Source organism: Mastigoproctus giganteus, chromosome 12, assembly GCF_048544385.1.
Source record: "Mastigoproctus giganteus isolate SK-2022 chromosome 12, ASM4854438v1, whole genome shotgun sequence".
Lineage (NCBI taxonomy): Eukaryota > Metazoa > Arthropoda > Arachnida > Uropygi > Thelyphonidae > Mastigoproctus > Mastigoproctus giganteus.
Window position 1 is genome coordinate 90,776,963 of NC_143586.1, and position 23,558 is coordinate 90,800,520.

Genomic DNA, 23,558 nt, shown 5'->3' on the forward strand with positions numbered 1-23,558 from the left:
GCGAAAAGATCTAAACCTCCCAAGGATTTCCTAATTCATTTCACAAATATACGTGGTCTCAATTCTAATCTCAACGATGTCCATTTCCACTTGCAGTCTGCCAAACCCCATGTACTTTTTCTGACAGAATCTCAGTTATCGGTTGATTCAACTACTGTTCATCTCAGATGCCCAAATTATTCGCTGTATGATTCCTTTCGCCTCAAAGGTGGTACTTGTGCATATGTCCGTTCTGATATTCCCTGTCAGAGACTTGGCAATTTGGAATCTCCACTCTTTGATCTTCTCTGGCTTAAAATCTCTCTACCTCATTGTGTCAAATTCATCTGTTGTCTCTACCGTTCTCCCAACTCCACTAGTCACTTGGAGCTCTTTGACTTCCTCTCGTTGCAACTTGACTTTCTCCAGTCCAACTTTCCTAACAGTGAGGTAATTTTCCTTGGTGATTTTAATGTTCACAACTCCAGCTGGCTTCCGTTTTCTAGTCACACCGACCCAGCAGGTCGAGATGCTGAGGCTTTTGCAATTACTAATGACCTAGCACAGATTGTTCATTTACCTACAAGAATACCGGACAATCCGAATCATACAGCCAATACGCTTGATCTTTTTCTCACAAACAACCCTTCTAAGTACACGGTCGAAGTGAGAGGCCCTTTAGGCACTTCAGATCACAACTTGGTGATTGTCTCTTCTCCAATGGAACCTTTATCTCATGGCTATTCCCAACCTCGTGTTGTTTGGCATTACAAGAATGCAAAATGGGATGACCTGCGAGACTTCTTTTCTTCTTTTCCTTGGTCGGATTACTGTTTCAAAACTCCTGATGTCAACGTTTGCTCAGATCGTGTCAGTGAAATTATTCTTGCAGGAATGGAATCCTTTATCCCACACTCCACTTTAAAATCTCGTCCTTTATCTAAACCTTGGTTTTCCAATAAATGTGCTAAGGCTGTTCAAGAGAAGAATGTTGCCTATCGTAATTGGCTTGTTTCTAATTCTTCAGTTTCATTTTCTGCCTACACCAAAGCTCGCAACAATTGTAAAGCAGTTATTAATCAGTCCAAACTAGAGTTTGAACAGGCTAAGAGTAGAAAACTTGCTTCTTGCCCTAATGGTAGCCGAGCATTCTGGTCTCTTGCCAAAGCTATTGGCCGCAACTTTTGCCCATCTCTGCTCCCACCTCTGTCCAAACCAGATGGTTCTGTTGTCACTTCAGCCAAGGATAAAGCTGACCTGCTAGCATCCCATTTTTCTTCCAGCTCATGTATTAATGAACTTGGTAAAACACCTCCCACCATTCCCAACACGGTCCATTCAATGCCTCCTGTGGTCTTCCGTCAAAAGGATATCAGAAGGATTTTGATGAATCTTGATGCTAAGAAAGCTCCAGGTCCTGATGGTATTTCTCCACTTGTTCTCAAAATCTGTGCTCCTGAACTTACTCCTATTCTTTGCCGCCTTTTTTCACTTTCTTATTCCAAAGGTGTTTTTCCTTCTGCTTGGAAATTTGCTCATATCCAGCCAGTTCCTAAAAAGGGTGACAAATCCCTCCCATCCAATTATCGTCCCATTGCAATTACTTCTACTCTTTCTAAAGTAATGGAGAAATCAATTAACCGCCAACTCTTAAACTACCTAGAAACCTTCCGTCTGATCAACAATCGCCAGTATGGATTCCGTCAGTGTCGATCCACTGGTGATATTCTGACTTATGTTACCCATTTATGGACTACTTCAATGGAAAGGTTCGGTGAAACACAAGCAGTTGCTCTTGACATCTCAAAGGCTTTCGATCGTGTTTGGCATAAAGGTCTTCTAAACAAGCTTCCATCTTATGGTTTGCCAACTGTTTTTAGTAATTGGTTATCCAGTTTTCTCTCTGATCGCTCACTGAGGGTGATGGTAGATGGCTCTCTGTCTTCTAACTTCTCCACTAATGCCGGTGTCCCCCAAGGTTCAGTTCTTTCCCCCTCTCTTTTCCTCTTGTATATCAATGACCTTCTTCCATTGACTGGAAATCCTATCCATAGTTTTGCCGATGATAGCACATTGCATTCAACTTTCCATTTTGAGAAACCTTGCCCTGCTCAATCAGCTTCAACTTCTCGAAAATCTGCTACCAATTCCTTAAATGCCGATCTTCAGGTAATTCTCCAGTGGGGCAAAGACAACTTAGTTGATTTCAACCCTTCTAAAACTCAGTCTTGTCTTATATCTCGCAAAAAGGATTCTTCTGCTCCTATGCTTATCTTTAGTGACACTCCAATTTCTAGGCAAAAGGATATATCTCTTTTGGGGATTACCCTGACTTCTAATCTCTCTTGGCACAAGCACATTACAAATATTGCTTCCTCTGCATCTAAAAAACTTGGTTTTCTCTTTCGCTCTCGGCGTTACTTTTCTTCCAAACAGCTGCTCACTCTGTATAAATCGCAAATCCGCCCTGCCATGGAATATTGTTCCCACATTTGGGGTGGTGCCCCCAAAACCTCTCTCAGGCTTCTTGATTCCATTCAGAAGAGGGCAGTTAGGTTAATTAATGATTCATCTCTAACAGAGTCTCTCCACTCGCTTTCTCATAGACGTACTGTTTCTGCTGCATGCCTCTTCTACAGATATTTCCATGGGCACTGTTCTTCTGAATTGGCTTCTATAATTCCCGCTCTCTCTTTCAAAACAGTCCGAACACGTGCCGCCACCAGCCAACATCCATTTACTGTCCAACTTCAAACCCACAGAACCAACTTTTCATCTTCCTCGTTTATTCATTCAACTGCCGTTTTCTGGAACAACCTTCCTTCATACGTATTTCCTGAAAATTACAATCTACAGAAGTTCAAGTCCAATGTCAACAAATATCTTCTTTCGTCTTCTCAACCTCCAACCCATGCACGGTACTCAGTACTATAGGTTCTAATACCTCTCGTGTTTGGGGTTCACATAAAAAAAAAAAAAAAAAAAAAAATTTCTCTAATCCTCAGAATAAAAGAATGCGCTATTAATTTATTCTATTTTTCCGTTATTTTATGAAGGATTATAAGATGATAACAACTGTCATACGTTGCAGTAACTATGCAGAATGATGTGGTAGTGGATAAAATAATGGTCTTCTTTGCATCCTTCAAAATCTTATAAATCACTAATGATGAACAATACGCGCCATGCACAGTTATTATCGATAATGAATCAGAATAAAATACGAAAATAAAAACTGAAATATTTGAGGAGAAACCAACTTCAAGTCTAGAATATATATTTAATGTATTTCTTCTGTTCTTTCATGAAATAACCAGAGGCCACCAATCACGAGGAGAACAGCATCATTCCTTTCTGTATTTCCTGCCTACTTTATAGATCATTGAGATCCCCGTGACAAGAGGCTATCAAAGAGGAGAAAAAAAGCGGTCCACAGTCCGAAATGTTCTGCTCTAAAATATTAGCGGATACATCAGTGAAGATGCTGTAAGAGAAACAATTTCTCTCCCAGGAGATACTCGAGTTATGTCCATAATCCGGTCTCTATCCGGAAAACGTGCACCGCAGAAATAGGCCCTTTTTGTCAGGGCCGTGAAATTGGTGTCATTAATCTTGATACCGTCACAGCGCGAGCAGGAAGGTTGCCCACAAATATTTGTGTTTATTCGTTGGAAAAAGGATCCTTCTTCGTTATGCATGAATCTTCCCGTGTTCGTTGACTAAACAACCTCCCTCTAGAGCTCCCCGAGTTTAGTATTTCCATATGACTATAAACCCACTGTTCAGATGAACAAGCGCGCTTCTTTTCTGGGTTCGAACTTGTACCGAATTCGCAAGTGTTCACTCATTACTCTAGAGCCTTCCACCTCCTCTTTTCAGTGCATCTTAACATTTCGTTTATTAGTGTCTTTTACAAGGTCTTCTGTCCACCCCCCACCCACAACAAATTACCAATCGTTTGATGAGTTAGGTCCAAATTCTCGACTATGCAATTTTTACTTGGTATCTCAATAAAATTTCCTTCTCAAACAGTCAAACGAACCTCGGAACACAATAATTTGGTCTAAAAGCAGAGTACTTTTGAAAGCAGAAGATAAAAATTTAAAAGCCAGTTAGGATTTGTTTTCTAAAACAATTACTTCAAGTGTTTGTCTTCAGATCGAGACTCCCGACATACTTCAGAGATACTGAAAGAACGGTTAGATAATTAATTATCGATTGATATCCTCCTTGTCAAGCGAGAATGCCGAACAAACATTATTTTCTTGGTCAATTCATAAAAAAGGAGTGTCATATATCACTTTAACGCTGTGGACATGTTCTTAAATTTGTTAAGCTAGATGAAATTTGAAAGTGACAGTGAAAGATTGCTTCCTACACCGAGTTAAATAATTGATCGGATTTTATCATAAGCATAACCATATTAATAAAATATTCATTAACGAAGCCTATTATAATTTATGGTTTCTGCTATGATTTAGCAGACGACAGTAGTGGGATTGTTTCTCTGTTTAGTGTGTTGTGAGGATCGTTTGACCATTGTTTAAGTTATTCAAAGAGACGTCTGCTTTTATTGTCTTTTGGAAAAAGACTAAATATATTATGGAAACAAATTCGGAACAAAAAAAAAAAGTTAGAATGAATTTATTATATATTTCCAAGCCTAAATCTGGTACACTGCTTTTGAAGAATATTATTAAAGATGCTTATTACTTCTGGACCAACTCAAATGGACTCGAGTCCCATTAAAATCTATTGAATAACCTATGTTAAGATCTACATAAATAAATGTTGTTGCTTATAAGTCATATCAAGACACTTATAATTCTTACAAAGCTGACTCATCTTAAAAAGTTCAGTTTTTAAAGTTTTTGTTTCCTTTTAATCAATCTAACGTTTTCCCTGATGATTTTCCATAACTTTCTACCTCTGACGCATTTAGTCGGGCCAGTAGAAGAATTCATTAAACATTCATTTCTTCCATTTATTCCTTCTCCTTCGCATTAACTTCAATTATCAGCTTTCTGCAGTCAGAGAGTTCACGTAAAGGACACCTTCCTGTTAATCCGTCGAAAATTCCTGCTAAGTAAGTGAATTCTTATTAATTAAAGTTAGTTTGTAAAGGATTAGAAAGCAGAGAACAATTTGTCCGTCACCGCTTTCCAATTATTTGTCTTACCACGCAGTTGTCTCCCTGGGTCGATACAGCTTAGTTAGAGACCGAAGTTGGAAATGACTTGGTAACCAAGCAACGTCAGAAACGGACATTGGCTGCATAGGAAGGATGCTCCGCAACAAGGCAATAGAATGTAGCCTCTGTCGATTATATTTAACTGACACATCCCGGACAAGATGGTGCGGATGTTCTTGTAGCGACCGCAGAAAGAAAGAACTTCTGTGGTCCATCGATGGATTTACTCCATACAGGATGGTACGCAGGTGTGTCGTTAAAGCGCTGTCCTAAGAATAAAGAGATAACCGAGTTAACTGGTTATAATTACTTCTGCTGTATTCTCTGGCACTGAAACGCAAATATAGCTCCCAGATGTACCGATAACATTGGCCTCCTCAAGTTCTAGACTGCACGACATATTTTTTCTTTCTTGTATAGTGATTGTAGTTATAAACAGTTGAACATTTATGAGCAACATCGCTAGGATCTTAACTTTGGATGGCAGAATCCTTATGCGCATGCTGACAGGAGAAAGTTGTACAACCGATGGGGAAGTTAGCCCTTGTTTTCTTCAGGAACAGCTTGAAACTCGATATTTAAGGACTTATATGATGTAGGCTGTAACTTAATGTTCGACTGGACGTTTTGTAATATCCTCTAAATCCTTCCAAGTCTGCATTCTGTTTCAAATCGAATCCGAGGTGTCAATGAAACCAGTAAATGTTGTTTGTGATTAGTTAACGATTTTCATAAAGGCGCTACTTTTAAGGAAAATGGAGGAATATTACTCAAGATGGGATGGGATGGAATCTAACACGGGAAAAATGAGTTTTTAATATTCCTGCAGTTGGCTTGACATCTTTGCTACCCATACTTTTGCTTTTTCTTTCTTAAGCCTTCTTCGTTGAGATCACTGATCGCAGAAAATGTGAACTTAAGGGTTGCTACTCGCAGTAAAATTTTCTTCAGTTCATCGCTATATTTATTCAGCAAAGAAATGTTAATATCTACGAGTTAATTAATCCAAAGCATAATCTGCGGCTGCACAATGTTTGCCGTCCTTCTACACCATGTTGAAAAGGCTGGGTGCAGATCCTGTCGATATGAGAGGAATTTTAGTGTTAGTAGTGGAAAATGATGCAAGAAAGCAATCTTATAAAGCATCGGCCAAAAAAAAACTCACATTACCTGTCCATCCCCTCCAATAGTTTGTCTAGTTCTTCCTTGAATTTATTCCAACTGCCCACGTTCACAACGACAGACGGAAGTTTGTTCCAACAATTGACCACCCACTACTGGCTGTAGGAAAACTTCCGCACATCTATTCTTCAACTATCTTTCCTCAATTTGACTTTATTCCCCCCTTATGTGCTTTGTCTGAGCAAGAGGAAGAATGCCATCAACATTGAGTTTGCTCAATCTATTCAAAGACTTAAACACCACAATCAGACCACTTCTCACGTGCCTAGTCTCGGGAAAGACTCATTCCATACAGTGGCCGCGTTATTCGGTCTCCGGAGAAAGCGAGAGACTTGCACAGTTCCCCTAGAAATTCGCAATTATCATCTAGGAAACAGACCGAACGACCAAAGAATACGTGCAAATACATGAGTGTATTGATTCCTCATAGACTAAAAAATCATATTAAGGCCACCAGAGAGCAGTCTCATCTGCCCATGTTAATATGCCGATAAATTGCGTGCGTCCTCTGGTCAATTTGTCTGTTTTGCTGGACGAAAAACCTGAGCTAGAGGGGAAAATCCTTGCTATCCACCTCCTGAGACCGACTAACTCAGTGACGGAATGAAAAAACCCATAAAAGTTCCTGGCGTCATTGACGGGATTCGACCCAGGGCCTTTTCCACCACGTGTGCGGAAAACGGCGATTATAACGACTGTGTTATCAGCGTAGACTGCTTCACACACTCTTAGAGCTCGAGTCCTCTAATGCAAAAGAATCTCTGTTTTATTAAATCTACCAATTGTCCTACTACGTTCAGCCCTTGAATATTTCAGTCTTAAATTAGCTTAGTACTTATTAGTCGTTTACAGGACTAGGCACGTGCGAGGTGATCTTATTGCATGGATTGAGCAAACTTAATGCTGATGGGATTCTTCCTCTTGCTCAGACAACGCACATAAGTGGGAATAAATTCAAATTAAGTAGAGGTTATAAAGAACCAACTGGCCAGTAAATCATCGAACAAATTTGGGTCATTCACCGATCTCTGCCTTTTAATCCTCTGCCACTGTTTGCTCAACGCATGGCACAAGTGCATGAAGTATGGCTTAACGTTCACCTGGATAACATTCACCTTCTTCTCAGCTTCCTACCGCGATGCTTGCTGACTTCATCCCTGTTCATGGGGGCCGTACTTCATATTGATGTGTAAATGCTACATAAACAATGGATTCTTTTCTGCATTCATATCTGTTGGTCCACTTATTTTGAGCTCAAATCATGAACTCCTTTTAGGTGGGGAAATTTCAGTGAAGAGCAGAGTATACAAAAGACCAAATATAAACAGAAATCGTACGCTTTGTGGTGTATTCGTAATTCATAAATAATGAATTTAAAGAATGAATTATTTCGGTAATATCTGCGAAAAGATCTAAACCTCCCAAGCACTTCCTAATTCATTTCACAAATATACTTGGTCTCAAATCTAATCTGAACGATGTTTGTATTTCCACTTGCAGCCTGCCAAACCCCATTTACTTTTTCTGACAGAATCTCAGTTATCGGTTGATTCAACTACTTTGGTTGTTGGTTGAGCAAACTATTACTACTTTGGTTGAGCAAACTACTATGGTTTGCTCATCCCAGATGCCCAAATTATTCGCTGTATGATTCCTTTCGCCTCAAAGGTGGTACTTGTGCATATGTCCGTTCTGATATTCCCTGTCAGAGACTTGGCAATTTGGAATCGCCTCTCTTTGATCTTCTCTGGCTTACAATCTCTCTACCTCATTGTGTCAAATTCATCTGTTGTCTCTACCGTTCTCCCAACTCCACTAATCACTTGGAGCTCTTTGACTTCCTCTCTTTGCAACTTGACTTTTTCCAGTCCAACTTTCCTAACAGTGAGGTAATTTTCCTTGGTGATTTTAATGTTCACAACTCCAGCTGGCTTCCGTTTTATAGTCACATCGACCCAGCTGGTCGAGATGCTAAGGCTTTTGCAATTACTAATGACCTTCACAGATTGTTCATTTACCTACAAGAATACCGAACAATCCTAATCATATAGCCAACACGCTTGATCCTTTTCTCACAAACAACCCTTCTAAGTACACAGTCGAAGTGAAAGGTCCTTTAGGCACTTCAGATCACAACTTGGTGATTGTCTCTTCTCCAATGGAGCTTTTATCTCATAGCTATTCCCAATCTCCTGTTGTTTGGCATTACAAGAATGCAAAATGGGATGACCTGCAAGACTTCTTTTCTTCTTTTCCTTGGTCGGATTACTGTTTCAAAGCTTCTGATGTCAACGTTTGCTCACATCGTGTCAGTAAAATTATTCTTGCAGGAATGGAATCCTTTATCCCCCACTCCACTTTAAAATCTCGTCCTTTATCTAAACCTTGGTTTTCCAATAAATGTGCTAAGACTGTTCAAGAGAAGAATGTTGCATATCGTAATTGGCTTGTTTCTAATTCTTCAGATTCATTTTCTGCCTACACCAGTCCTCGCAACAATTGTAAAGCAGTTATTAATCAGTCCAAACTAGAGTTTGAACAGGCTAAGAGTAGAAAACTTGCTTCTTGCCCTAATGGTAGCCGAGCATTCTGGTCTCTTGCCAAAGCTATTGGCCGCAAATTTTGCCCATCTCTGCTCCCATCTCTGTCCAAACCAGATGGTTCTGTTGTCACTTCAGTCAAGGATAAAGCTGACCTGCTAGCATCCCATTTTTCTTCCAACTCATGTATTAATGATCCTGATAAAACACCTCCCACCATTCCCAACACGCTCCATTCAATGCCTCCTGTGGTCTTCCGTCAAAAGGATATCAGAAGGATTTTGAAGAACCTTGATGCTGAGAAAGCTCCAGGTCCCGATGGTATTTCTGCACTTGTTCTCAAAACCTGTGCTTCTGAACTTACTCCTATTCTTTGTCGCCTTTTTTCACTTTCTTATTCCAAAGGTGTTTTTCCTTCTGCTTGGAAATTTGCTCATATCCAGCCAGTTCCTAAAAAGGGTGACAAATCCCTCCCATCCAATTATCGTCCCATTGCAATTACTTCTACTCTTTCTAAAGTAATGGAGAAATCAATTAACCGCCAACTCTTAAACTACCTAGAAACCTTCCGTCTGATCAACGATCGCCAGTATGGATTCCGTCAGTGTCGATCCACTGGTGATATTCTGGCTCATGTTACCCATTTATGCACTAATTCAATGGAAAGGTTCGGTGAAACACAAGTAGTTGCTCTTGACATCTCAAAGGCTTTCAATCGTGTTTGGCCTAAAGGCTTCTAAACAAGCTTCCATCTTATGGTTTGTCAACTGTTTTTAGCAATTGGTTATCCAGTTTTCTCTCTGATCGCTTACTGAGGGTGATGGCAGATGGCTCTCTGTTTTCTAACTTCTCCACTAATGCCGGTGTCCCCCCAAGGTTCAGTTCTTTCACCAACACTTTTCCTCTTGTATATTAATGACCTTCTTCCATTGACTGGAAATCCTATCTATAGTTTTGCTGATGACAGCAAATTGTATTCCACTTTCCAGTTTGAGAAATCTTGCCGTGCTCAATCAGCTTCAACTTCTCGAAAATCTGCTACCAATTCCTTAAATGCCGATCTTCAGGTAATTCTCCAGTGGGGCAAAGACAACTTAGTTGATTTCAACCCTTCTAAAACTGAATCTTGTCTTATATCTCGCAAAAAGGATTCTTCTGCTCCTATGCTTATCTTTAGTGACACTCCGATTTCTAGGCAAAATGATATATCTCTTTTGGGGATTACCCTGACTTCTAATCTCTCTTGGCACAAGCATATTACAAATATTGCTTCCTCTGCATCTAAAAAACTTGGTTTTCTCTTTCGCTCTCTGCGTTTCTTTTCTTTTCTTCCAAACATCTGTTCGCTCTGTACACATCGCAAATCTGCCCTGCCATGGAATATTGTTCCCACATTTGGGGTGGTGCCCCCAAAACCTCTCTCAGGCTTCTTGATTCCATTCAGAAGAGGGCGGTTAAGTTAATTAATGATTCATCTCTATCAGAGTCTCTCCACTCGCTGTCTCATAGACGTCCTGTTTCTGCTGCATGCCTCTTCTACAGATACTTCCATGGGCACTGTTCTTCTGAATTGGCTTCTATAATTCCCGCCCTCTCTTTCAAAACAGTCCGAACACGTGTCGCCACCAGCCAACATCCATTTACTGTCCAACTTCAAACTCACAGAACCAACTTTTGATCTTCCTCGTTTATTCTTTCAACTGCAGTTTTCTGGAACAACCTTCCTTCTCACGTATTTCCTGAATATTACAATCTACAGAAGTTCAAGTCCAATGTCAACAAATATCTTCTTTTGTCTTCTCAACCTCCAACCCAAGCATGGTACTAAATACTATAGGTTCTAATACCTCTCGTGTTTGGGGTTTACATAAAAAAAAACAAAATATGACAGGGAACGTGACCTGGAAAATTATATTTAAAACTCATATTGACTCTGTGATAAATTTAGGTTATCGGACCCTTTCTTGATGACATGCGTGAAAGGAGTGTCCTTTCCTAGATTCCATTTTGCTCACGACAAAGTTTCGAAAGGATTAAATGCCAAACGGAAGAAGCGGTTGCCTAGCAACTACCTGAGGAGGGATAACGGTTTATCACATTGAAACCTGGCTCGGCGACATCCTCAATTATTACACGGCGAGCGAGTCTTTTATTTAAATTTTCTCCTTCGTCGCCTGTGCCGTGTAGGTCCTGTTAGAAGCGCTGCCCCTCATTGTCAGACACCCGCTCCGCTTCAAGGTGTACTCGTGCCGATCACAGCACACGGATCATGAATCTGATACGTCTGGCAGCTCTTGTAAGTACTTATTCACCGAATTCTATAACCTTTAATTGTGGCGATGCCTTTGGTTCTTCGTTCCGATGTCTGGGCAAAGGAGTGGCACGTGGAAAGTTCACGGTAAGAGGAATTCGCGGGTGGGAATCCGGGAAAGCAATAAAGTAATAACAGGGATTTATATGCCAGCGATTCGTTGCCCAATTCAAGATTATATTGTCGTGTTCCATTTAGCAAAGAAGTCTCATAAATAAAAATGAACCCATGGGTACCTCTTCATACACCAAAGGACTTTTCGTATCAATGAACATTTCGTATTCTTACCAACAACCTTTTTTAGATAGATTGCTTTCCAAATAATAAACTGGAATGGATATAGAAAATATCAGACGACGCAACGAGCCATAAAAACGGCTGCGAGTCCAAGATTATTCCAACTCTCGATATAGGATTAATGTGAGTTTCTGAATGAAAATGAAGAGTCTTAGTAGGATTCTGGATAGGTTTTTTGCCATACATTGCACATTCTTCGCAACCCACAGTTGATGGGAATACCAGAGATTTGAATTAGGTTATTCCTCATTCAAATCTCTTGGCTGTGTACTGTATTTTTAATCTTAATATGGATAGTGATTCAGATCGCATGTCCCAAATACTACAGTGGGTTCCAATCTGCCACCAATACCAGAGTAACTTATAGTTGAGCACTTAGTGTGCGAATTAACGTATTGTCAGCTAACGGAAGTTAACGATTTCCTGAAGTGTTTTTCTTTTTAAAGTTGTACAGCTACTTAAACCCAAACTAGTTCCCAATCAGGTATTTAGGGATCTGCCAACTGAGTATCAACAATGTTGTTGGAAAATCTAATTTTCCAGAAACTGCGCATTGGTTCATTTTGAATCGCTGCAGAAGAAAACTAAAGCAGCACTTTGTATTTTCGAGCATTGATCACTTTGATAGATAAGCTCCCACTCAGCAGAAAGCGGTGTTATCTTTTGTTAAGCTTTTCCGGACTTCTCATCTAATAAGAAAAGTGGTGTTCATTCTTCGTCTGATGTAGTTTTGCATCATCGGCGTTTGTAAACACTGGAAATTGGTTGACGCTAAACTGGCAGATTAGATCGCCTACCTATGACATTTTTTGCACTTAATCACTTCGCACATTCGGAGAGAAAACGAATTATCATCTTCAGCTTCTTTTGTAGGAAACATTAGAAGCAAAGTAATTGTTTATCTTGGAAATTCTCCACTTTGATGGGATATTTTATTATCTAGAGAAATGGCTGCCAAACTTTTAAATCTTTTCTACGTATTCCCATCTGCCAATCTTCAGATGGATAATTGAGGTCCATTCCTGGTTCTGCTGACATCTCTCTATACACGAGTACAATGTCCAGTCAAAATGAAATAAACACAGACAGAGAACCAGGCACGTCATTAGTCTGGGCATTTTAAAAGAGAAAGAATAAGTAACTCGACATACTGTATGTGAATTTCCAAATTTCTGACATTTGAAGTTGGTGGATTTGGCAAGTTGAATGTTAGTATGATGTTTCTGGTTAGAAGTAATGAGCCAGCCATTTTAATTAAGATTCTCTTAACCTGAATAACGTTTTGAGCTGAGAGTTCCTGTTTAATTTCTTTTTCAGATACATGTAGAAGGAACCATTCTGTTATAATTCCTTTTGAGTAGTTTAATGTGATATGAGGGAACACTTGTATGGTAGTTCCACCAAGTGCTTTCAATTTGCCCAATTGATCAGAGTGCTTGCGTTGCATTGTTTCAACCAGCAGGTCATCTGATTTTAATCGGCAAACCAATTTCGGTGAGCCAGCAGTATTCTCTAAACATTTCTGTCCTTTTCTGATCTCTGGATCAGAAAAGGATGGAGCTCACTGACTGGCTCGTCAGTCAATAAATGGATTATAAGAAAGGGAGGCCAGATATTCTGGTCTGTATCTTTCTTTTGTCTTTTAGCATAGCAAGGGTTGTGATCTTCCTGCTCTCTGGAATGTGATGGGACATTGATCCCGCAAGAACCATTATTGATATAGTCCATATTTTCTCCTTTCATCCCTTAGCAGATTAACTTTTCTGCCAAGGTTTTCGGCCCCGCCACGAGGAGGCAGGAGCAGTGCCTGGTGTGACCTATTGAAAAGTGGTAGATATTAGTAATAATACTTTTACTTTTATAACAAGAGCTGTTAATTAGGCGATAAAAATGCTCCATAATAAAGTTACTTTAAGAGGACAATGTCCAGTTAATTAACAAGAGGTTTCCGCGAATCTCACTGACCGAATTTCCAAAAGAAATATTAAAAAATAAAGAAATTAAAGAGGCCAAAACTCTCATTAATCAGATTCAGACAATACCTGTGGTCTCATCATAGTGTTTGAAGAAAACGGCATCTGGGTCGAGGTTACTGTGGACGCCCTTTTAATGATAACCTTCGCAAACGGATCTCCACATCACCCAACTAGTGAAATGATTAAAGGCCAGGAGGAAGGGTTGCCTAGCAACAGTTGCGTAGTTATCATGCCGACACCTGTAGTTGCTATGGAGAGTTGGGATTCTTTGTTTAAATTGTACTCTGTTTCGTCCACTCTGTTGTTTGAAGTTTGAAAATTATCGAAAGAAGCAGAAGCAATATAATCGGTTAATGTGTACATTAGAAGAGCACCAACACAGTAAGGGGTTCCTCATCGTAATCGCCAAATAGTTCGAAAGACAGACAAAAAGGATAAAGTGCCACAGATGTTCAATGTATTTATGTCTATTGCTAAAATAATATGTTATACATTATCAACCAGAGAGAGAACCATAAACTAAAACTTCGATTTGCAGACTTTGAGTTGTAGTGTACATTATCAAAACTTATGATAAGACTAGCCATTTCTTGCTATCCTTATATACAGATGAGGCTTTTTCCAATTCCAAACAATATCATCTTTGAGGAGATTAGCATTTAGATCAAATACTTGGACTTAGAGCATTCGGCTTCAAACCTAAGAAAGTTTTGAAAAATGACAAGGATCATAATACTCAACCACATGAAGTTCCTCAATGTGATAATTTTTTCTCAACGTTTATTATAAATTAAGGAGTTTTTTATTAGTCATTTCTACCAACAAGAAATGTAATTTATTTTATCATGGTATCTAAAGAAAGATTCACGAAAATATCCAATTCCAAGGCAGATTTATCATTTTGAAATTCATCGAAATTTAACAGAAAACATTTGAGGTGGAGAAAAATCTGAATAGTGCCGGGTGGGATGTAATATTTGAAAACCTATGGTTTACCACGTGATAGTTTTTCTGGATAAAATAATGGCGACTATTTTGAGAATTCCACAGCAATAAGGTTGCCTGACAATCACGTTTCCAATATTGTGGACAAAGGAAATGACGTGTGGCGATTGTTTCCATTTGAAAGTAAATAAAAAAACTCACTAAAAAAGCCTTTAGAAAAAAGGTTCGGATAACCAGAAATAATACGAAGAGAGAATTACAGAAACTATCCTCGTGTGGAACGTACAAATCCCTGGAGACGTATACTTATCAATGATCGCTCGCGGATAAATTATTCATTGCTACCTGTGGTTGTGTACCCGTATTTGGTTCGATGAGGGCTGAATAGAGATCACATCCTCTTAAAGTTCATGTGAAGCATTCGTTTTGGTATCAGTTATCCTCGCGGTTTTCACTAATACATCTTGATGGAATTTCTAGAGGAGGAAATGTCTATCAAGAATCTACCACGGACTTCAAATAACAAATAAATAAACGCTAGTATGTTATAAATTTAAACATTTTTGGAGGTTTGGAGAAGTCCCAAAAGAAGGAATTATTCGCTGTTTTTATAATCCCTCTCTCTCTCTGCTTATTTGAATTTTATAAGAGACACGTATAGAACAACAGCAAGGTTGACTGGTTGACATCCGAACCTCTTCTCCGCTAACATAACGTAACAGCTGCGTCTGTCGAAGTACATGACTGCTGCAGCTTGCCTGTTGGTGAAAGCACCACTGGAGCGTCCATTCCTGTAATGCATCATTCTCCATTCAGTAGAAAGGCAAACAGAATACTGGATAATCAAAACCAAAGAAATCATACAGTAAACTAATAACTGTCTCTTCCATACGATATTGGGAAGATGGGGGAATATTTCTGCGCTATCCACGCGAAAAATTGTTGAGCCTGTACTCTATAACAGTGTATTAGAAGGATATTTAATACAGCAAAAGGCTTTGTGGTCAAGAGAGGTGGTGTCAATAAGAAGTCAAAAACAAAAGTATAACCACAAATTCTAAACTTTGCGATTGTAAGATTTTAGCTGAAGTGGAAGAACGTTCCGAGGTAATATATTAAGTTATTTACGCTGTTATTTTTGCGCTCAACTTCCAGTGGACGGATTTTCATGAAATGTTATATTTCTCTTTTAGAAATATTTATAGATCCATCTCAAATTTCATTAAAATCGGACTAATAGAAATCCATCAATTCTTATTTCTTTTTTCCTCCACATATAGGCGAGTGACATTAGCAAGAGTGGATAGGCTGTGGTGGAATCCACCACTATTATCCGCATCCATTTATTAAGTGCTGAAAGAAACACAGTCGTGTTAAAGTCGACTCCTAACGGATTTCTCTATTAACTTAGAAAGAGCTGGAGTAAGGAAAACGGGAAGATAATTGCCCAGCAAATATTTGCGTTTCCTGCTTGAGAACCTTTGCAAGTTGCATAGTGACTACAACAGCTGTTCTTCCACATCGAATGAAAACAGCGTCGGTTTCATTTCCGTCTGGAGGGGACTTCGGGTTTCATTTCTAAGCCTTTTCTCAGTCTGCGTTGGACGAAGTCTCTGTGCGGATTTCGTTTAATGTGGATTGGGAAACTCGAGCTTTTCTTCTCATAAAACAATTAGGATAACCACAGACAACATAATATACAGACACGATATACTGATGCTTCAAGACCTTAGTTCCCTTGGCGCTTATTCTAAACAGTCAACCGACCCTCGAAATTTTTATATCCCCTTATCGAGGAGTTCATATTTCCAGAGAAAGGACACTGCAACGATCCGGTGATGTGATGATGGTTAGAAGACCATTCTTGGTATGCAGTTTCTTAAAGATTTCCAGGTAGTAAATTTAATGGATAAAAGTATCCGAACCCTCACAGAGTATGCTACGTATCTCCTTTCAAAAGTCAAGGGTTGTATGTTTTCTATTCAACTGCGCCTGGCCGTTCTTTTCTCCTTTCTGTGACATACGTCACTCATTGGAAGACGTATACATTCTCCGTTCCTTCTTTTCCAGTAGATTAGGTCTGGGTCTGCCGTTGCTTGGCAACAGCATCTCATGATCAGTAAAGCCCGTATCGCAACACACAGCGACTATCTTCAAGTCGTAACTATAACGGCAATACTCACTCCTTTTATCTGGCCCATCACTCAGTAATCTACTTTATTATCTCTCAGAGCTCCATAAAGAACTATTTATTCTCTTCGAGCACCTTTGAACACAGCCATTTTACACGGAAGACGTGTTTTGGTGTTGCTAACAGGTGATTGTTGAAGTCAGACTGCATCTTTTCCATAGATGGCCACTGAAGTGTGGGATTTAATTTCGTACTGAAATTCGAAGACATTTCATAAAACTGTATTTCCTTTCGTGTCTGAGTATAGCAACCGATCTGTGCAAAGATTCTGATAATCAATTTACCATAGTGATACTCCAAAAAGGATGGAGTAAAAGGCCATAAATAATGCAATAACGAAAGAATAATCATAAAAATGGAAACTGGATTCGTCATCTTATTCACACCGACCATGGTGTCATCTATCAAAGTGGTGAATTTTTATATAAGGGTTCGGATAGCTTGTAAGCGTCCAAAGGTATCTTCGGAACTTGGGAATATTTCATATTTTAAATGAACCAGAGAAATATTCGAAATCAACGTAAGATTACAAATAAGACAATTTCATTCGGCCTAGTTGGTGGCACAGTGGATATTATCAACGTCCTTCCCACACTGAGTGGAAAAGGTGCGAGTTCGAATACCGTCTAACCTAACTTAACGATGTTATTAAAACGATATGTTGAAAAACGCAGTAAATTGATCCAGCTGAATTTTCGTAGATGTATATTTTCGTAAATCTGCTGCAAAAAATAAAGGATTTCATCAAACTGTCTGATACTAGAATGTTTAAATAAGGTGGAAATGCATTTGTCGTTTTCCAATCGCTTTGAACAAAATAAACGGCAAGAAGGAATCCGCTTCCAAGACTGGTGTTTCCTTCAAAGACGTTACGTCCATTATCAACCCTGCAGTTTAACTGTTGCTACGGCAACATACCAATTCTGTACCCGATGACTGTGGATTGCATCTCTCTCTCTCTTTTTCCCTCTCTCTGTGCGTGTGCGTGTTCATATGATGAAGTATCTCGCACGAAGCAGTCTCCCTCTTGAAGTATGTCTTTCTTCCATCACGAAGGACATCCAGAACGTTTGCGATTATAATCTCACTCGACGAAACTAACTTCCCCATTCGTAGTTCCCCACCTCTCCAGGAGCCAGGGTTCTGATAACTATTCTAAAGGACGCACCGGACGTCTTCCATCGATTGTGTTCTCAAGGTGACCACCATGATGACTGACACGTGTTGATCTATGATCCCATCTAAGCGCCATCCTTGCTGACAAACAGAGGTGATTCGGGAGGGAAAATCCATTTCTCAACATCAAAATATCATTTTGTTTCTACGACTTTGTTCCGAAGAAGAAAGTGTTCATCTCGGCGGATTTGCTTTTTGCTTGGAACTTCAGCTCAATTCCATCTATCGCTCTTTCTGAGTTCAGGAAACATTAACTCGAAAGTTCACTTTCATGTTAATGTTTCACTTTTGCAGTAGATACGAGGAAACCTGTTTTTAAGTTCCTTTTTCATTAAATACAGAACATAACTACTCGCAGACCATTATGGCAGTAGGATCAAAAGAAGAAAATATTTTAAATTAATCTTAAACCGATACTGGAGACATTACTCAAGGATAAACTGCGCTAAACTATTCCAGTAAAATACTCGAACTCAGTTTTGCCATCCACAATTATCTGATCCTCAAATTCTACTATATTTCCAAATACAAACAAAATATTAGAGATGGCAAACAATGAGACGAGGAAGGGTTTGCAAGATATGACGTTCATTAATGTCTGTGGAAGATACTCTCCATACTAATGGGGAACATCGATTACCTGGCAAGAGAGAATCAATCACTTTGGCAGACATTAATGCGAACACCGGTACGTTACCTGTCTGCAGATCAGCTATCACCAGGAAGGTCATTAAATGTTCTATCCCCGGCACACTTCAACACGGAAGACCTGTGCGAGCTTTTGCTATGCTCTCCAATAACTTGCACAGGGAATGATCCGAAAATTGTTACCTTTAGCGTTGCATACGCTAATGTGCAAAAGTTAGGAGATTAAATATCTTAAGAAACGTTTCATGACTACAAGATTTCAATAAAATCTTGAGTCGTCATCTGTGAGTGAATGAATCATAAAACCCAAGAAAAACAAGGGCATACATTACTCTCTGGAAGTCATCAAATGATGATCATAAACTCATAAAAATCATGCAAACATGTTGGATAACAGCAAAGCTATTCATTGTAACAAATTCTTTTTGCAAATCCAAATCCCAATGAGAACGAATTTTAATCCAGTACGGCTCTTAGGAGAAGATTTGACTTGCAACTCTATCTCCAAAACATCCTACGCATATTTTTGAGCTCAGTTCGAAATCTTACCACACCATTCATCTTCGCTTTCTAAAGAGCCATCAACTAGGTGAACTCTGCTGTAAAAGAAAATCTATCGGATATGCACTTGGAAGATTGAAATTGTGCTATACACAAAGTGGGTCTGTGACTGATTCGAACAACTGTAGACTTGTAAGTCTGAATTGAACTGCAGGAAAAATTATCGAATCTATGCTACAAAATCCATTCAAGGATCATCAACTTTTTTCCACTATAACTCCAGCAGGAAAATCTTAACTATGTGCTGATTCATTAGATTAATACATTTTTAAATATCTTAATTACAATTTAAATCTTAACTGAAACTTTACTTCCTTAATTAGTATCCTACGCTGTCCTGTCATTATACTTTTAATTAGTATGATGGCATGACAGCTTAGCTATAGAGTGAAACATTAATCGATGTCTCCTTCTGTAACTACCTTCTAATTGCGAAACATTTACAAGTGACGAGTGACAGTCGATCGCAAAAGATGACATTCACTTCGCTCATTGAGCACAACCCCAACGCTCTCATCCGTGCAATTACACTGCAGTCGTGTGGAGCCGAACTACAACCGCAGTACATCGTGTTCGAGCTGATATTTGTGATCTCCACTCACTTGTACCAAAGATGTACCACCGCTCTTGAAATTCTAATCAGGTTCAACGTATTCCTCCCATTGTATGTACTCTCCAGTCCGAACCAGTAATTTGAATTATTGATGTCTATGGCTGATGTTCAACTAATAAATGTTTTCCACTGATCAAGAACGTGCATTGATGTCATGATATTTGCTATTTTTATCAAGTTTAAATATCAAATGCTTGTCTCTTTTTCATTTCAAGCGTCTTTAATTTGAGTTATGCGCACACATTCAGCAAGGATGGCAAATTCTCCCTCTCCCCACAACCATTCTAATTTCTTTATTCATGGAGGAGTCTGACAAGAAATTTTCAGATTTGGTCTCTAAACATTGTACCTAAATATGCATATCAACTATTCATCCATGATGCATGATCCTTACAGTTCATGGAGTGGAGTATAATATAATTCAATATGGTAAGCGTTTAATTAGACAGAGCAGCCACTTATCTAACTAATTAAACAGTTTGGAGATGTGAAGACACCATGATTAGGCAATTTAGAATGGAAATAAATTTAAGATGTCTGTATAGTAAATCAGTCCACACGCATCAAATTTGGACGCTGCATTTGGAGTAGTTCTAACAACTAGGAGTGCCAAGGTTGCTAAAGAAACTTTACTTCTGTATAAAAAAAATCCCTCGAGGTGGAAACTAAAACTGGTCTGAATATTTCATGAGCCACGTGAGACGAAAGAGACTGCATTCCTTCTATTCCTCTCGGTGGTAATGCGCAACGAGAAAGCAGATCGGTATTTTAAACCTCTCCCCAAAAAAATCAATGAATGGAATATGATCCAAAACTTCCAGTGGCTTAACAGTATGGCCAAAGAAGTAGAAAATACACAGAAAAGTCGTTATAGGGTCTGTAAATAATTCTTTTGAAAGAAAAGACCAAACAACCAAAATTTGGACTCGTTCTTTCTAAAAACATCGAAATTATTCTTAATTTTCTCTTTTGATGCGCACAATCTATTTTATCGGTTAACAAAGCATTTCATTAGCAGGATGTGAATATTTTGAATGAATGCGCATAAAATGTGTAGTAATAACACTACTCAGCTTAGCTGCCGAGAGTTTATTGCTCACGTGAGAACGTATAAAAAAACTTAAGAGAGAAAGCGAAAGTAAAATACGTACTTTACGATCAAGTGCGGACTCGTATCTAGGAGTGAACTTTGCCTACGTGTGGAATTCATTCCTGAATGCACTTGACACATTCAGTAGAGTCAAATGATGCAAGAAAGCAAGCGTATAAAGCATCAGCCAAAAAAACACAACTTCCCACATCACTGTCCATCCACTCCAATAATTTGTCTAATTCATCCTTGAATTTATTCTAACTGCCCGCTTCCACAACAACAACAACACATGGAAATTTGTTTAAAACAATCAACTACCCGCTGACTGAAGGCCAACCTCCGCACATCTAACCTACAACCATCCTTCCTCAACTTGAATTTATGTCCCCTTATGTGTGTGGTCTGAGCAAATGGAACAATACTATTAACATTCAGTTTACTCAATCCGTTCAAGGCTTTAAACACCACACTCAGATCATCTTGCAGGTGCCTAGTCTCTAAAAGCTCCATGCAGAACTGAAGCCTTTCTTGGTAAGACCACCTTTTCGTTCCCTTCACCAATCTCGTTGCCCTTCTCTGTACTCCTTCCAGCAGTTCGACAACCTTCCTAAAATGAGACCTCCAAAGCTGTACGCAGTATTCAAGATGCAGCCTCACCATTGCCTTGTACAATGGTTAGGCCTCATCCTCATCTTGAGTACTGTATTCAGGTACTGCACACATTGCAACTAGTATATCAAAACACAATACAGGGTAAGGCATAGAATTATATGATGATTATTCGTACTGAAGGATGGAATTTGTTGAATGATGAGAGGAAATCTTTCAGTTATTTTCTTTTTTAGACCAAAACAACAAAGATCATGAGGCATCAATGCATTGTGTTTGTCAACTATGTGTGTGCGTCCTATAATAGAGTGAACGCTTTCTTTATATGAAGAAACTCGAGTTTCCAGTGGAAAAGGGCGAACCATGCAACCCTCGCCCGAAATTAATTAAACACATCCACGGTGTCAAAAAAAATTCCATAAAAATTCCTCTCATCATTGACAGGATTCGAACAGTCGTTGGTAAGGAAATTTGCTTCCTTTCGTAGTTATCCCCACTTCAATTCCCTCTTCCAAATTGGGTGTCTAATTCTAAATAGGGTCACCAGTCTACTATGCTTTCTCCACCTGAGGTTGGCTGACTACAACCCTGAGAATTATATAGAGTACTGAATTCAAGGCTAAAGAATTCCTCTAATCATAGATGGCCGTCAAATCTAGACCCCTCCAAAATTATTGTAGATAGCAACGCATCGTTTTCTTTACATCCATGTTTTCTTTAAACATGGACGTAAATAAATTGGAGCATCGGACCGTCATCAAGCTTTTGACAAAAGAAGGAAATGGACCAAGCGTTATTCATAAGCACATGAAAGCTCTACATGGTGATGCTGCGCCTTCTGAATACCAGATAAAAATTTTTATCTAAACAGTTTAAGTGTGGTCAAGAATCCATAGAAGATAACCCCAAAATGTGCCAAAATATTAAAGGGCAATTTATGCATAATAGATGTATTAACGTGTCCTATAATATTACCAGAGAATGTAATATTTCTGAGGGGTCGGTACCGGTTATCCTCCATGAACTGGCCATGTCAAAAAATGCACCCAACTCTCCAGAAACAGAGCAGGGCTAAAATTTGAGGAAATATTGCACATGCATGATGCAAATCCACAAGGGTTTCTTTAAATAAGTGGTAATAAAACGTAGATTCACCACTGGGATCCGGTAGCAAAACTCCATGGGTCATCGCCACCAAAACAAATTCAGGATTCAGTCCTCTGCTAGGAACATCCATCCTTCTTTTTTGGGATATGGAAGGAATTCTTTTGATAGACTCTATGCCTCATAAGGAAACAATCATTGTAAATGCCTATGGCGCTATTCTCAAAAATTCAAGAGGAGCCATTAAGAAACATAGAAGAGAAAAACTGGTACGTGTGAGGTGACTTTCATGACGACATGAGTTGGGTTTTGAAGACATACAAAGGCATTTTCTTATAAATAATCCCAGGGGATTTCCCCTAAGAAAATAGCAGTTTCAACCCACTGGTAGATGGGACTGTAAACAAACGTTGCTGTCTAAAATTAACCCTTTCCTGTAAAAAGCCAGTTCTTTATTTTTAACTCTCCTTCGCTTTTAAGGAATTTTTTCATCATATCTTCACTGATGCGTGCGAAGTCATCCAAAATCTCATTTTCACGTTCATATTTGGAATCGTTCCAGAACTGTCTTCTCGGAGTAGTTCGCCTTCTCAGATAATTTTCTTCAAATTGCATTTTAAGGACTTCATTAGAAAAAATAATAATAAATAACGCACTACACGGTTAGCTTACCACCGTTTATCTTGATTTCATTCTAAGTGAATAAATTCATTTATATGGCAGGTTATCACGCTAGTTTCTACAATGGCAACACCATTCTTCTCTCTTATTTTTCGAAAACTGAAACCTGTTTTTGTAAGTGTATTTTATCAGATAGTTTAAATATAGTAATACGACAAATACAGGCGAGAAAATCCTCGATGAGGACTCCATCTAGAGAAAAGGAGTCGTATTAAATTTAGAATATATAGTAACTGAGTTGTGAATTGGGAAAAAAACTTGTTTTGTTTTTTCTAATCCATACATCGGTTTGTGGATGCAGAAGAGCAAACAGATGCTACTACTGCTTCATTGGGAATGTAAACTAAACCAGGGAATTTCGAATCCGTTAATGGAATAAACGTTATTACAAGGGCGTAATTTTGAAATAAATTAACATTGCTTTATGTAGGAATTTCCCCTGAGATTTCAGAAGAATTCGT